This window comes from Mobula hypostoma, chromosome 6 (genome assembly GCF_963921235.1).
Source record: "Mobula hypostoma chromosome 6, sMobHyp1.1, whole genome shotgun sequence".
NCBI classification, from domain to species: Eukaryota; Metazoa; Chordata; class Chondrichthyes; order Myliobatiformes; family Myliobatidae; genus Mobula; species Mobula hypostoma.
In genome coordinates this window covers 78,564,573-78,579,506 of record NC_086102.1, presented here as the reverse complement: position 1 = coordinate 78,579,506, position 14,934 = coordinate 78,564,573, and the positions used below count along the sequence as shown (strand labels likewise).

At 42.7% G+C, this 14,934-nt stretch overlaps 1 protein-coding gene across 1 annotated transcript in view; it reads right to left on the bottom strand.

The window, feature by feature from the left end:
• Positions 1-14,934, bottom strand: part of syap1 (synapse associated protein 1) — a 156,255-nt gene that overhangs the window by 140,383 nt on the left and 938 nt on the right. The window lies entirely within an intron of this gene.

Sequence of the window (14,934 nt, the reverse complement as noted above, 5' to 3'; positions counted from 1 at the left end):
TGGAGAATAAAAGATGAGGTGTAGAGGTAAAAGTTGGAGGGAAGGGAGGGAGAAACACAAGGTGATAGGTGAAACCGGGAGAGGGAGGGGTGAGGTAAAGAACTGGGAAGTTGATTGGTGAAAGGGATAAAGGGCCGGAGAAGGGGGAAAGTTGATAGGAGACGACAGAAGGCCATAGAAGAAAAGGGGGGGGGGGAATGAGGAGTACCAGAGGAAGGTAATGGGCAGGCAAAGAGTTAAGGTGAGAGATGGGAAAGGAGATGGAGACTGGTGAAGTGGGGGCATTGTCTGAGAAATCGATGTTCGTGCCATCAGGTTGGAGGCTATCCAAACAGAATATAAGGTGTTGTTCCTCCAACCTGAGTGTGGCCTCATCGCAATAGTGGAGGAGGCCATGGGTAGACGTATCAGAATGGGAATGGGAAGTGGAATTGAAATGGGTGGCCACTGGGAGATCCAGCTTTTTCTGGTGGACGGAGGGTAGGTGCTTGGCGAAATGGGTCTCCCAATCTACATTGGGTCCTACTGATATACAGGAGGCCACATGGGAGCACTGGACAGTATATGACTGTGGCAGACTCACATGCGAAGTGTTGCCTCACCTGGAAGGTCTGTTTGGGGCCCTGAGTGGTAGTGAGGGAGGTGGTGTAGGGGCGGGTATGGCAGCTGTTCTACTCTAAGTGCCGGGAGGGATTTCAGTGGGACGAATGGGCAAGGGATTCACATAGGGACCAATCCCTGCCAAAAGCAGAAAGTGGGGGGTGGGGGGTGAGGGAAAGATGTGCTTGGTGGTGGGATCCCGCTTTAGATGGCGCAAGTTACTGAGAACTATGTTCTGGATGTGGAGGCTGGTGGAGTGGTAGCTGAGGACAAGAGGAACCCTATCCCTGGCAGCGTGGCAGGAGGATGGGGTGAGAGCAGACGTGCATGAAATGGAAGAGACGCAGTTGATGATGGAAGAACGGAAGCCCCTTTATTTGAAGGAGGACATCTCTTTCATTCTGGAATGAACAGCCTCATCCTGAGAGCAGATGTGGTGGAGACGAAGGAATTGAGAGAAGGGATGGCCTTTTATACAAGCAACAGGGTGGAAGGAGGTATAGTCCAGATAGCTGTGAGAGTCCGTGGGTTTCTAATAGATATCAGTAGACAAGCTATCTCCAGCGATAGAGACAGAGAGGTAGATTGAGAAACAGGAGGGAGGCATTGGAAATGGACCAGGGAAATCTGCGTGCAGGATGGAAGTTGGAGGCAAAGTGGATGAAATCGACAAGTTCCACATGGGTGCAGGAAGCAGCACCAATGCAGTCATTGATGTAGCGTAGGAAAAGTACTACATTGGTGGCCTCTCTCACCTTATCTCCTTGCCTGCTCATTGCCTCCCTCTGATGCTCTCCCCTCTTTTCTTTCTTCCATGGCCTGTCCTCTCCTTTTAGACTTCCCCTTCTCCAGCCCTGTATCTCTTTCACCAATCAACTTCCCAGCTCTTTACTTCACCCCTCCCCCTCCCAGTTTCACCTATCACCTTGTGTTTCTCCCTCCCTTCCCTCCACCTTTTAACTCTACTCCTCATCTTTTTTACTCCAGTCCTGCTGAAGGGTGGCAGCCTGAAACGCCAACTGTACTCTTTTCCATAGATACTGCCTGGCTTGCTGAGTTCCTCAAACATTTTGTGTGTGTTGCTCAGATTTCCAGCATCTGCAGATTTTCTCTTGTTTGTAAAAGAAAACAATGTGGTTAGAGTCAGAGTCCTTGTCCAGCTGAAGGCATTGAATCTTGTAATTTGGAAATACTTGAAGCTGATTCATATAAACCATGTGAAATCTTGTGTTGGGCCCCTGCTGCTCATTTAAATGTGAGCGTGAGTGTTTTTGTAGCTATGAAATAACCATGACGCTTTTTCTGTTAACTAAAAATGGTGATTTACTCAAATATAGACAGATGCTAGAGAGAAAAAAGTTGCCACGAAAGACAATCTATTGAAGTATTTCTTTTCTCCACCAAGGTACTAATCTGATAAAAACATTTCCAACAATAGCATTCCTTAACTCACTTGTTCCGTTTCAAATGCAAACCCGTGAATTTATAAATTTATAACTAACATTAATAGTACAAAAATAAATAATTTTGAAAACAAGAAATAAATATAATCAAGTCAAATATTTAATGCCTGGCTGAATTTTTTCCCAGACTGGACAGTGCTAGAGACTGATCCTAAGAACAGTTGTATTTCTGGTATCCATGGGAAACTTGCTTGTTTGGTATAAATTCAAGCAAGTAGCAGACATACAGTATTCTCCAGTATTATTCTGGGAATATTGCACCAGTATGCTAAAATTCCCACAGCCCAACCGAATCCACTGTTACTCGGGGAAATTCAGATTCAGATTTCAATCCTGTGATTACATAATGAGTTCACGGGAGGAAAAATCTCTCAGAATTCACATCTTGGTACACAGAGCTTTCAACAAAGAAAATGAGAGACTAGTGTCACAAGTATGGATGTACTGTGCTGAAGACAAGTTAAGCATTTCAGTCATGTTTATTGGGAATAAATCTGGAAATGAACTTTTTAGGGTGTAGTACATTTTGTGGATTGCTTTCTCAAAATATTTCTATATTTTCTGAAAGAACTTTACCTAATATGATTTTGTAGGAAGATTTGATACAAAGAAATTGTTCCAGCAATGAGATGGGTGGAAAGATACTGGCACAGCATTCCATACACTGCAAATTTGATTGTTTTCATACCTGCAATATCTAATTAAATAAAGCTTTTTTTGTTGAACAAATGTCAATTTTTAAACCTGTGCCCAATGCATCATTGCAATGAACAAGCAGGAAATGTAGGAACAGCTCCCAAAGGAGATGATTGAAGCTGTTATTATTGATTCCTTCAAATTGAAATTGAATAAAATTCTTTCAGTGTGTTATGCTTTTGTTTACAACATTTGAGTCACTTGAGACAATAGCTGTCTGGTATTTCAAAGCAGCAGCCTTGGTTCCGATGCTGGGACCCCTCATCGGCAGAGAGCCTTGTGTAACCAATCTACGTGGGTTTGACAGAATCCCGACCAGGAGACGGGCTGGTCATGGTCCAAGGTTTTTGAACTGTGATGCTTTGGGAGCAAGCTCGGACTGGCTCTCTTCGACCTCCCTAAGATATCCCACTCTCGCTCTGCCAGGCGATTATCGAGACAAATGGACTGGTCAACCAGAACCTCTGAGTTTTCTGCTGGCTCTCCCAAAGCGAGGGCATCATTCTGTTCATCTTGGAGTCCGTGGTGGTGTAGAGTGGCTATGGCTTTCCCGTTCCAGCCACTCTCTTGTACCAAGGTCCGAAATATGATTGCATAGTTGGCCACTTACCGTCAGCCCTGTCATATCTTCATCAGACGGTCTGAGACTCATCCAGCTCTGTTTTTGTGGTGGAACGCCTTCTTCATGGCAGCCATGAATTCCTCCGATTCCAAGCAAATCTTTGACCTATGTTTCCAATGCGCAGTGGCCCAGGGCAGGGCTCTTCCTTTCAGAAGAGAGATAATGAAGGCCAACTTTCTGCACTCCAAAGGGAAGTGGAAAGGGGACTGGAGTTCAAACACTAGTGAACATTGGATGAGGAAGCTACAGCAAGAACTCGAGTCACCGTTGAATCACTCCAAGGTTGTAAGATGTACTGGCTTCACACAGCAACTGACTGGTTCTGATGAGCGACTCTGATTTCCTTCTTGCAAACGCTGACAAACAGCAACCTGACAGTCATGAGTCTCCAGGTCCTGTTTGGAAATTCTCTCGTTGTGGAGGGCCACAGCAGACAAATGACTTTGATGTTCCTCTGGGTCCATAACAGCCCAATTGTACTGTGTTGAGAGTCATTGGAGTATCTGAATCAAGGATCAAGGCACGGTATCAAACTGGATCAAGATCTGAGCACAAAACACAACATCACAAGTACAACTTATGATTTAGCACTGAACCTCAGTTCAGGCACTCTTTAAATACTCAATTCTTGGCACCAAGAACACGATTACCAATTAGCTGGACCATCCTGAACCCTTAAGGGGTTCGCGTCTGCTATCCATACTCTGGAGAGTTAGAGCGTCTTAATCCCAGAAGCTAGCATGGTTGGGAGAGTCTCATAACAAAAAGTCCTTAAGATATAGGAGCAGAATTAGGCCATTTGGCCCATTGAGTCTGCTCTGCCATTATGGCTGATGCATTTTCCCCTCTCAGCCCCAATCTCCTGCCTTCTCCCCATATCGCTCCATACCCTCACTAATCCAGAATTGATCAAACTCTGCCTTAAATGTACCCAGTGACTTGGCCTCCATAGATGCCAGCGGCAACAAATTCCACAGATTCACCACTCTGGCTAAAGAAATTCCTCATCTCCATTCCAAAAGGACACCCCTCGATTTTGAGGCTGTGTCCTCTGGTCTTAGATGCCCCCACCATAGGAAACATCTTCTCCACATAACACCCTATCAAGGCTTTACAACGTTAGATAGGTTTCAATGATGTCACCCTAATTCTTCTGAATTTCAGTGAAGAGTAGCCCAGAGCTATCAAACACTTCTCATATGACAAGCCTTTCAATCCCAGAATCATTTTTGAGAAACTCCTTTGAGCCCTTTCCAGTTTCAGCCCACCCTTTCTAAGACAAGGGCCCCAAACCTGCTCACAATACTCCAAGTGGGGCCTCACCAGGGCTTTATAAAGATTCAACGTTACATCCTTGCTTTTATATTCTTTCCTCTTGAAATGAATGCTAACATTGCATTTGCCTTCCTCACCCCAGACTCAGCCTACAAATTAGCTTTTAGGAAATCCTGCACAAGGACTCCGAAGTCTCTTTGTGCCTCAGTTTTTTGTATTTTCTCTTCATTTAGAAAATAGTCAACCTTTTCATTTTTTCCATCAAAGTGCATGACCAGACACCTCCCCACACTATATTCCATCTTTCACTTCCTTGTCGATTCTCCTAATCTGTCTAAGTCCTTCTGTAGCCTCTCTACTTCCTCAAAACTACCTTCCCCTCCACCTATATCATCTGCAAACTTTGCAAAACAGCAATCAATTCCATCATCCAAATCATTAACATGTAATATTAAGAAAAAAAATCGGTCCCACTACAGATCCCTGTGCAACACAACCAGTCAGTGCAGCCAGTCAGAAAAGTCTCCCCTTATTCCCACTCTTTGCCTCCTGCCAATCAGCTATTGCTTTATCCATGCTAGAATCTTTCCTGTAATACCATGGGCTCGCAACTTGCTAAGCAGTCTCATATGTGGCACCTTGTCAAAGGCCTTCTGAAAATCCAAGTACACATCATCAACCGATTCTCCTTTGTCTGTACTTGTTATTTATTCCAAGAATTCCAACAGATTTGTCAGGCAAGATTTTCCCTTGAGGAAATCATGCTGACTGTGGCCTATTTTATTATGTGCCTCCAAGTACCGAGACCTCATCCTTAATAATTGACTCCATCATCTTCCCAGCCATTGAGGCCAGACTAACTGCCCTATAGCTTCCTTTCTTCTGCTTCTCTCCCTTCTTGAGGAGTGTAGTGATATTTGCAATTTTCCAGTCATCCGGAACAATTCTAGAATCTAGTGATTCTTGAAAGATCATTACTAATGTCTCGACAATCTCTTCAGCCACTTCTTTCAGAATTCTGGGGTGTACACCATCTAGTCTAGGTGGCTTATTTACTTCAGCTTTTCAGTTTCCCAAGAATCTTCTCTCTAGCTATGCTAACTTTACACACTTCATGCCCCTGGACACCTGGAACTTCCAACATACTGCTAGTGTCTTCCACAGTGAAGACTGAAGCAAAATACTTATTCAGTTCAGCAGTATTTCCTTGTCCCCCATTTCTACCTCCCGAGCATTGTTTTCAAGTGGTCTGATATCCATTCTCACCTCTCTTTTACACTTTATGTATCTGAAGAAATTTTGGTATCCTCTTTAATATTATTGGCTAGCTTACTTTTGTATTCCATCTTTACCTTAATGATTTTGTTTTAGTTGCCTTCTGTTGGTTTTTAAAAACTTCCCAATCCTTTAACTTTCCACTAATCTTTGCTCTATTATATGCCCTATCCTTGGCTTTTATGTTGGCTTTGACTTCTCTTGTTAGCCATGGTTGTATCATCTTTCCTTTAGAATACTCCTTCCTCTTTGTGATGTATATATCCCTTGCCTTCCGACTTGCTTCCAGAAATTCCTGCTGCTCTGCCATCATCCCTGCCAGTGTCCTTTTCCAATCAATTCTGGCCAACTCCTCTCTGCTTCTGTAATTCTATTTACTCTAGTATAATACTGATACATCTGACTTCAGCTTCACCTCAAATTTCAGGATGAATTCAATCATATTATGATCACTTGTCCCTAAAGATTCTTTTACCTTAAGTCTATTAAAAACCCCAAGTCTATTTTCCTTTGGCCATAGCATTGCCTCCTGACTTACTGAGACACAATTTTCATCCAAGTTGAGAACAATCCTTTAATGCCAATCACTTCAGGTATTGATCTGCTAAAGCTTTAACTGGACCAAAGGACAAGGGATTTGTGTCGAAATGAAAGTTGATGTTCCTTTAAAAAAAAGTTGAAAAAAGACTAAGAATTTTAGAGACAGATAATAGCCGTTAGGTTGCAGTGAAAAAATTAATGTGAACTGGATATAAAGTACAGTTTAGAATAATCATATTCAACATATTAGGACAAAGACAACATCCAAAACAGCTTCTTGAGAGATGAAGCCCAAATCTCAATGCTGGATAGTTTGAGGTAATAATGCACCGTTGCTGGAAGCAAAACATTAGCTCATCTATAATGTGTAACAGAACTAAATAATCCCTGGGCTGATGAATTGTTTCTTACGGGACTAATATATCAAAGTCTCAGTGAAGTTCCGCCATAATAACAATTCCAGTGTAGTATTACGGTCATCAGCAAGCCACAACAAGGGCATCAGGCAAAGTGATTAAACAGCCAAAATTCAGATAGCGATAGAGTATATATATTTTCTTTATATCAGGTGACTACTAACAGATGATTAGCAGCCAAAAGATGTCAAGAATTCCTTGCCCTCCTCTGGAGTTTCATGAGATCCAGAAGGAAGAAGGCAAGATGGGACTTTGGCTTAATACCTCTTGAAAGGACAGCAAATAAAGGCAATGCTTGATTTGTTTTTTTACTGAATGTTGTTAAGAGTCATGGAGCAACTCAGTACAGATACAGACCCTCCAGTCCAACAAGACCATTACTGACCATGTGTCTATCTATCTCATACCAGTCTTCTCCATTTAGTCATAGCCCTCTAAATTCTGCCCCCCTACATATCCAAGTGCCTCTTAAATGACACTATGTTACAGGGGGGTTGGGAGGACCCAAATACAAGACACAGACACTGAAGTGTTAGGAACAGGACTAGGTTTATCGAGATAGTAAGGTGAGTAAGGAAGAAACGATGCTGGACATTGACACAGGCCCTGGACCAGACTAGGATTCAAGACCTGGGCTAGGACTTGGACTAGAAACATGAGACCCGGACGAGAAACTAGGAATGAGGAGCCTGGACTAGGAACAGGGAACTCCAGAACCAGAGCTTGGACAAGGCCCCGGAACCTGGGTCTTGGTTGGGACTCAGAACCTGAGTCTTGACTCAGAACGGAACCCGGGTCTAGGCTATGGCTCAGGACTAGGATCCTGGCAAGGACAGGACGTAGCTACAGGACAGGATGAGGTACTCCAGCACAGGACGAGGTACCCCAGTACAGGACGAGGAATCTCCAGCACCGGGCTGGGCAAGGCACCGGAACTAGATGAGGACACGAGGCTCAGATTTGGACAGGGCTGGAACACGGCGCCTGGATCTGGTCTTGAAACACAGGAAAACAGAGCCTTGGATGTGGACTGGACGCTTAGAGCATTGGACGTGGACTGGACGAGGTACTCCAGGACAGGACGTGGCTCTTGCACTAGGTTTGGCTCGGTTCTTGGACTTGGCTTGGTTAGGCTCTTGGTTACGGAGCCTGGATTCCTCCTTGGAGCACAGGGCCGGGACCCTTTCTAGGACGCGGGGCTGGGATGCTTTCTATGACACAGGGCCGGGACCCTTTCTATGATATAGGGCCGGGACCCTTTCTAGGACACAGGGCCGGGATGCTTTTTAGGACACAGGGCCAGGATGCTTTCTAGGACGCAGGGCCGGGACCCCTTCTAGGACGTAGGGTCAGGATGACTGCCGAGGACACTTGCCAAGGGAATTGCCGAGGTAAACTACTGATATAAACTGCTGAGGGACTCCTGGACTGGACGAGAACACGAAGCCTTGACATGGACAGGACTGGAACATGGCACCTGGAACTTGGAACACAGGAACACAGAACACAGAGCCGGGACCCCTTTTTGGGAACAGGACTTAGGGTCAGGGCTTTACATAGAGTCGGGACCCCTCCTTGGGAACAGGACCTAGGGCCGGGACTCTTCTTTGCCACGGACACTAAACACAGGGGCACAAAGAGATAGTTCCAAACTCAATGATAGATAGTTCCTTATCTTGACGTGGCAAGGCTCCCGTCTCACTTCGGTGGTTGAACTTGACAGGGATGCAGGCAAGGCTGCAAGAGGAAAGGGAAAGGAACAGGAACAGTCCAGCAGGGAATCCTTGGTTTGAGAGGTATTTATGTGCCAGCCCAAAATGAGAATCAGGTGCCTCAATTAAGGCACCCAATGGAACAAGGGAAAATGGGAAAACCCGGAATAAGGGCTCCACAGACCAGACAGTGAACTGGAATGCGGACTTCACGGACCGGACCATGACACACTATTGTACCTACCTCAATTACCTCCCCGGAAGCTCACCATTCCCTGCATGGGAAAAAATGCCTCTCAGTTCCCTTTGAAATCTTTTCCTCTCCCCTAGATTAATTTTCCCTAGTTTTGGACAACTCTACCCTGGGAGAATCAGTGATGCCATCTACCTTATCTATGTCTCTCAATTTTAAGCATTTCTTTAAGGTATCCTCCTAAGTATCGTGCCAAGGAATAAGGACCCAGCCTGGCCAACCTGTCCCTATGACTCACACCCTCTAGTCCTTGCAACATCCTTGTACAATTGAAGTCAGAAGTTTACATACACCTTAGCCAAATACATTTAAACTCAGTTTTTCACAATTCCTGACATTTAATCCTAGAAAACATTCCCTGTCTTAGGTCAGTTAGGATCACTACTTTATTTTAAGAATGTGTAATGTCAGAATAATAGGAGAGAGAATGATTTATTTCATCTTTTATTTCTTTCATCACTTTCCCAGTGGGTCAGAAGTTTACATACACTTTGTTAGTATTTGGTAGCATTGCCTTTAAATTGTTTAACTTAGGTCAAACGTTTTGGGTAGCCTTCCACAAGCTTCTCATAGTAAGCAGCTAGAATTTTGTTCCATTCCTCTAGACAGAACTGGTGTAATTGAGTCAGGTTTGTAGGCCTCCTTGCTCATACACGCTTTTTCAGTTCTGCCCACAAATTTTCGATCGGATTGAGTTCCTTCTTTTTCTTGACCAGTTTCAGTACATCTCATCAGCCAAGGTTTCCTAAACATGCCATATTTACTCTTCACCCTCATGGAAACATCCTGCTCCTGGACCCTTGATGTCTCTCTTCAAAGCCTCCCACTTGCTTTTTTCCCCTTTCCCATAAAAAAAACATCAAATCAACCATCCTACATAATTCTCTCAAAGTTAGCTCTGCTCCAGTTCTTGATCCTAGCTGTTGACCTGTCCTGTCCTTTTCCATCACCTTCTTAAAATTAATAGAATTATAGTTACTAGAGTCAAAGTGCCATTTCAGTTACCTATGCTGCCTCCTTTCTTAATGCCCAGTATTGGGACCTTTGTTACTGAAGTCACCGGAGAAAAGTACCGGTAGATATGAAATAGCTTCTTTATTCAACAAAACAAAATACAGCAGGCACAATATTGAGGAATTTTCAGTTGAAATGTCTGGCTGGCCCAATGAGAGGCTCGATATTTTATGTGCTAAATATCAGAGGGTAATTCCATATTTACAATGCATCCACAATGTTTTCTTTGAATCGACACGTAAACTTCGTACCTCCTGATTCGCACTCACACCACATAAATCTAAATGAATTTTAATCAGCATTGTCTGGTCTCTGATTCAAGGCTTTTAGGAACCTATTGTTCAGAGCTGCATTTTAAATTAAACTCACAATTTATATTCAGATTTGAGGACTGGTGGTTGAAGTCCTTGAGTTGTCCCACCCTCTTGCTAGTTATCCTCTTGCTCTTGCTCTTGGCATTCACCTTAATCCTACTTGCCAAGGATTTTTCATGGCCCCTCCTGGCTTTCCTAATTCCCTTCTTTAGTTCTTTCCTGGCTTCTTTATAATCCTCACGTGCTTTGTTTGATCCTAACTTCTGAAACATTATATACTTTTCCGTTTTCTTCTTGGCTAAACTCATCTCCTCTCTGGACATTCAAAGTTCCATCACCATCCTTCCTTCTAACAGGAGCATTCCTTTCTCATACTCTGTGCAATTGATCTTTAAACACCCTCCTCATCTCTGATCTGGACTTGCCAGAGAAAAGGTGTTCCAAATTGACGCTTCTTAGAGCCTGCCTAATGCCCTCGTAATTTGCCCTACTCCAATTTAAAACTCTCCCACAAGGACCATATCTATCCTTATCTATAGCTAACCTGAAAGTTAAGGAGTATGACTGTTCCCTAACTGCTCACCCACTGAAAGGTCGATCGCCCAGCCAGGCTCATTACCAAACACCAGGTCCAGTAAGGCCCCTCCTCTCATCGGACTGTCCACATATTGATTTAAGAAACCTTCCTGGATGCACTTAACAAATTCTGCCCCATCTAAGCCCCTTAAACTGAGAAGACCCAAGTTTGAAAGAGGTGGGATTAAATTTTCAGCCGGTTGGCGTGAAGGAGCACCTGCGATGAATACTCCTGAGCCACCAGCCAAGATCCAGTGGAGGTCATAACTCCTTTTAACTAATGTCAGAACAGGCCTCAACTGCTAGCTTAAAGTCAGCTTCAGTAACAGTGGCAGCACCACTTCCAGGCCTTGAGTGCTCAGCAAGGCACAGTACAGCAGGTGTTGCTAACAGTTTGGTGTCACTATACACACCTGACAGTGTAGTGTGTATTGAGGTCTGGTGCATGGAGGACCATGAATAGATTCCTGAAAAGCAGTCCTTGCACAAGTTTTCAATTGTATTGAGCAACTACTGTAGATCAAAATTTGAGTCTAATATTGCATAATTTAACAGAATCCAAGGGGTAAAATTTCAAGCCATCTAACCATTAGCAGTGCAAAGGTGGGAAATACTTTGCACTGCTAAGCATTGAACTTATACATAATTTAGAAAGTGAAACCACTTTAATAGCCATCCACATGTGCAGCCCTGCATGGGTATTGACAGGCAATCAGAGATAATGAAGAAAATTTGGCCCACAGGATACAGTACCACCTGACTCACCTTAGTCTCTTACCTTGGGTAGAAGAATAGGATTTACATAGGAACAAGGGTAAGCTACTCACTCCCATAGCCTGTTCTGTTACCTAGTTCAGTCAGAGCTGGAAAGGACCTTATGTTCATTTAACTGCCCTGGCACTATGTCCAACAATGCACGTACCTAACATAAGTTTATCAGACTCAGTTAGGAAATCGGCAGTGACTTCTTTTAGAAAGGGCAATTCCAGGAATCTAACATATTTTGTACAAAAGTTAATTTCATTCTTACTTGGCCAGTTCTCATTTTAAGATGATATCTATTAATTTTTTAATTGCTTCATCTGAGGAAATGGTTTGTTAAATCTTTTTGATGCTTTGAACATCTTAATCTGATCACTGCTCAACACAAAGGGAGCACAAGTCACATTACTGCAACCTGCACTGCTAATTGAATTTTTTATGGCGTGGCATTATTCCATTTTGCACCTGATTACAAATTCACGGTTTTAATGTTACGATATGCACTCAACTGCGCCAGCTTCTGGAAATCTGGCGCTTTAACTCTCTGGAGTATGGCTAGCTGGTGCGGCCCCTTTAAGGATTCAGGGCCATCCTACGAACAAGCCGCCATGTTTTGGCACCAGTATTTCAGTATTTAAGGAGCACCTGAATGGAGGTTCAGTACTCAATCGCCAGCTCTTCTAGGGATATCATCTAGTGTCTTGTTCATTGCTCATTTCTCATACCAGTTTCATAGCGTGTCTCGATCCTTGCCTCAGATACTCCAGCATTTGGTCTTAACTATCCTTGTCAAGGTCTCTCATGACATACAGATCCACAAAAACAATGCATCCATTTAATATCTTATGAGGAGCTTTAAAAAAATCCATCTGGTATGAGGTATTGAAGAGTTAATGTAAAAAAGTCATATTTATAATAAAAATTAAAATACTGCTAAAAAGGAAAAGTTAACCTTACATCCATTGTTTTTAATTTCATTATTCTAGTTGTATTTTCTTATCGATTTCAAAATAGATTTATTAAAGTGTTGTATATGTTAACGATATACATTTTTGTGCTGCTATTGCATCATCTATAATGCTTATAATTGTGCCATTTACTCTTACTTAGATTGTCACCTTATCACAGCCATTACATTGGACAACATTTTTTTTGAAAGCTTTGCTTCCTCATAAATTTCTTTTTATGATAGACCGTTGGAAGCTGAACACAGATATAATTTCAGACTACTTCTATCACGTAAGAATTTGGAGAAATAAGAAATTAACTTTTATTTAATATAATGTACTTCATTGCATAATGGTGCTTATCCTTTGCACCAAATAAGCTAAAAATATTTTGTTGATGATTTTCATTTGTACTCAGTGTCTGAGGCTTCTCACTTCAGTGTCCAACAATAATCAGCCAGCATTGATGGATTCCAGTTGTTCTGATACTATTTCTCCATGACCACAATGTCCTGCTGAAACCTTTCACCAGGCTGTCCCTGATAGTGCTAAGATTTGCAGGCATGCAGACTAAATGGGAATGCAGAAAATGAATCTTTAGTGACATGTTGCTGTTCATGGTTTCAGCTTAAATTGTGTGGAAAACTTTAACTGATTTGGATTATGAATTGAAATAACAAATATAGGCAATTTTAAAAAATAATGGTGCATGATAGGCAAATTCCATGGCGATTGTCATGATCATCAGCCCAAAATCCATAAGATACATGCAAAAGTATTCAGGAAGCAAAATCTTTTTTTTTGTCCAGTGTTATCCATGTTCTTTTCACCCTCTCCCAACTTTAAGAGGGAAACAGGAATAGGTTGTCTTCACCATCACTGCCCTCTTTCCACTTCTCTAGTGCTTTATCAGATTGCAGTTCTTGAAAGGGAGTCTGTGAAATGAATGGATGTATGTTAAAATCACTTGTAGATCTGAAAAGAAGAAATGGAGGGGCTAAAGGAGAACTGGTGTGTGAAAAGGGAACTTAGTTTTGAAATTTAGTCATAGGTGATAGTTTCATCCTTGCCTCTCATAAAGTCTCAGTGACATCCGTAATACTATTTGCTGATGATTTCACCTGAACTAGAGCGTACAAGTTTCCGAGTAGATTGTACTGAATGATCACGGTGGAAACACTGTCAGCGTGTGCAGACTGTGACGGATGGGGGGGGGGAGCTGAAGGAGTACTGAGTTTGGAAGTGAGAAGCAAGTCCTGATTGATGGAGGGTGCTAGTAGGCAGCACAATGGGTTGTTGTGCTTAAAGGTGCTGGCACTCAGTGGTGGCATATGGCACTTAAAGATGCTAAGTGTGTGACTAACCATTCATACAACATCAGTGAATTTCTTGCAGAAAGATATCCAGACTTCCAGGCATGACTCTGGTATTGATCTCCATGAACTTCTATTCTCACTGCATTTGCCTGTGTTCCTCCAGACCTCTCAAATCCACTGTACTTAAACAACAGGAATTCTGCAGATGCTGGAAATTCAAGCAACACACATCAAAGTTGCTGGTGAACGCAGCAAGCCAGGCAGCATCTCTAGGAAGAGGTACAGTCGATGTTTCAGGCCAAGATCGAAGGGTCTCAGCCTGAAACGTCGACTGTACCTCTTCCTAGAGATGCTGCCTGGCCTGCTGCGTTCACCAGCAACTTTGATACTGTACATCTTTTCTCCTTTCCACCTCCTCCACCAAGATATCAATAACTATGTCCAAAAACCTTGGGAGTCCATGCTGTCCCAAACCAAGTTATCCTATGAATTTGCTCCAGCCACAACTCAGTTCTCAGCCAAGAGATACAGACTTGATTCAGGAAGTGCTAGCAAGAACTGAGTTTGAGCTCCGTTTTCCTGCACGCAGAGGAAAAACAGTCTGGTTAGTGCTATCTGCACACGGAATTCATTGTAACTAGCACAGAGCACAGATCTGGCATGCGTTTGCGATGTGACGCATCGGTTCCCATATTCGTTTCCAGAGATCATTTATGGAGACCTCCATGCAGTTATGATCTCAAAACTAATCTTACATCCATTGTCAAGACAAATAATAATCATTCAAATGGGTAATGAGCAAGATAGAATTTAAAAAGTAGAAGGTAAAGCAAAATCAATCTTAATCACAACATATTTATTAAATAACAAAGGGAAGTACTACCTGGATGGATTCCAGTTTGAAGACAAAGGTTATGCATATTTTACATCATTTACATTTCCAAAATATTGCTGCTTTGCAAGCCTCGATTTACAATCTGTTAATGTGCTTTTGTATTCTTCCCCCCAAACATAACTTTTCATGAATATTCAAGCAACTTGCAGGGCAGTGATATACAAAGATCTATGATCAGCATGTAAATGTGATATAATTTACCCTGGTTAAATATATTCACATAAACAAATCTTGTTGAAGCTCTAGCCAGTAAATCAC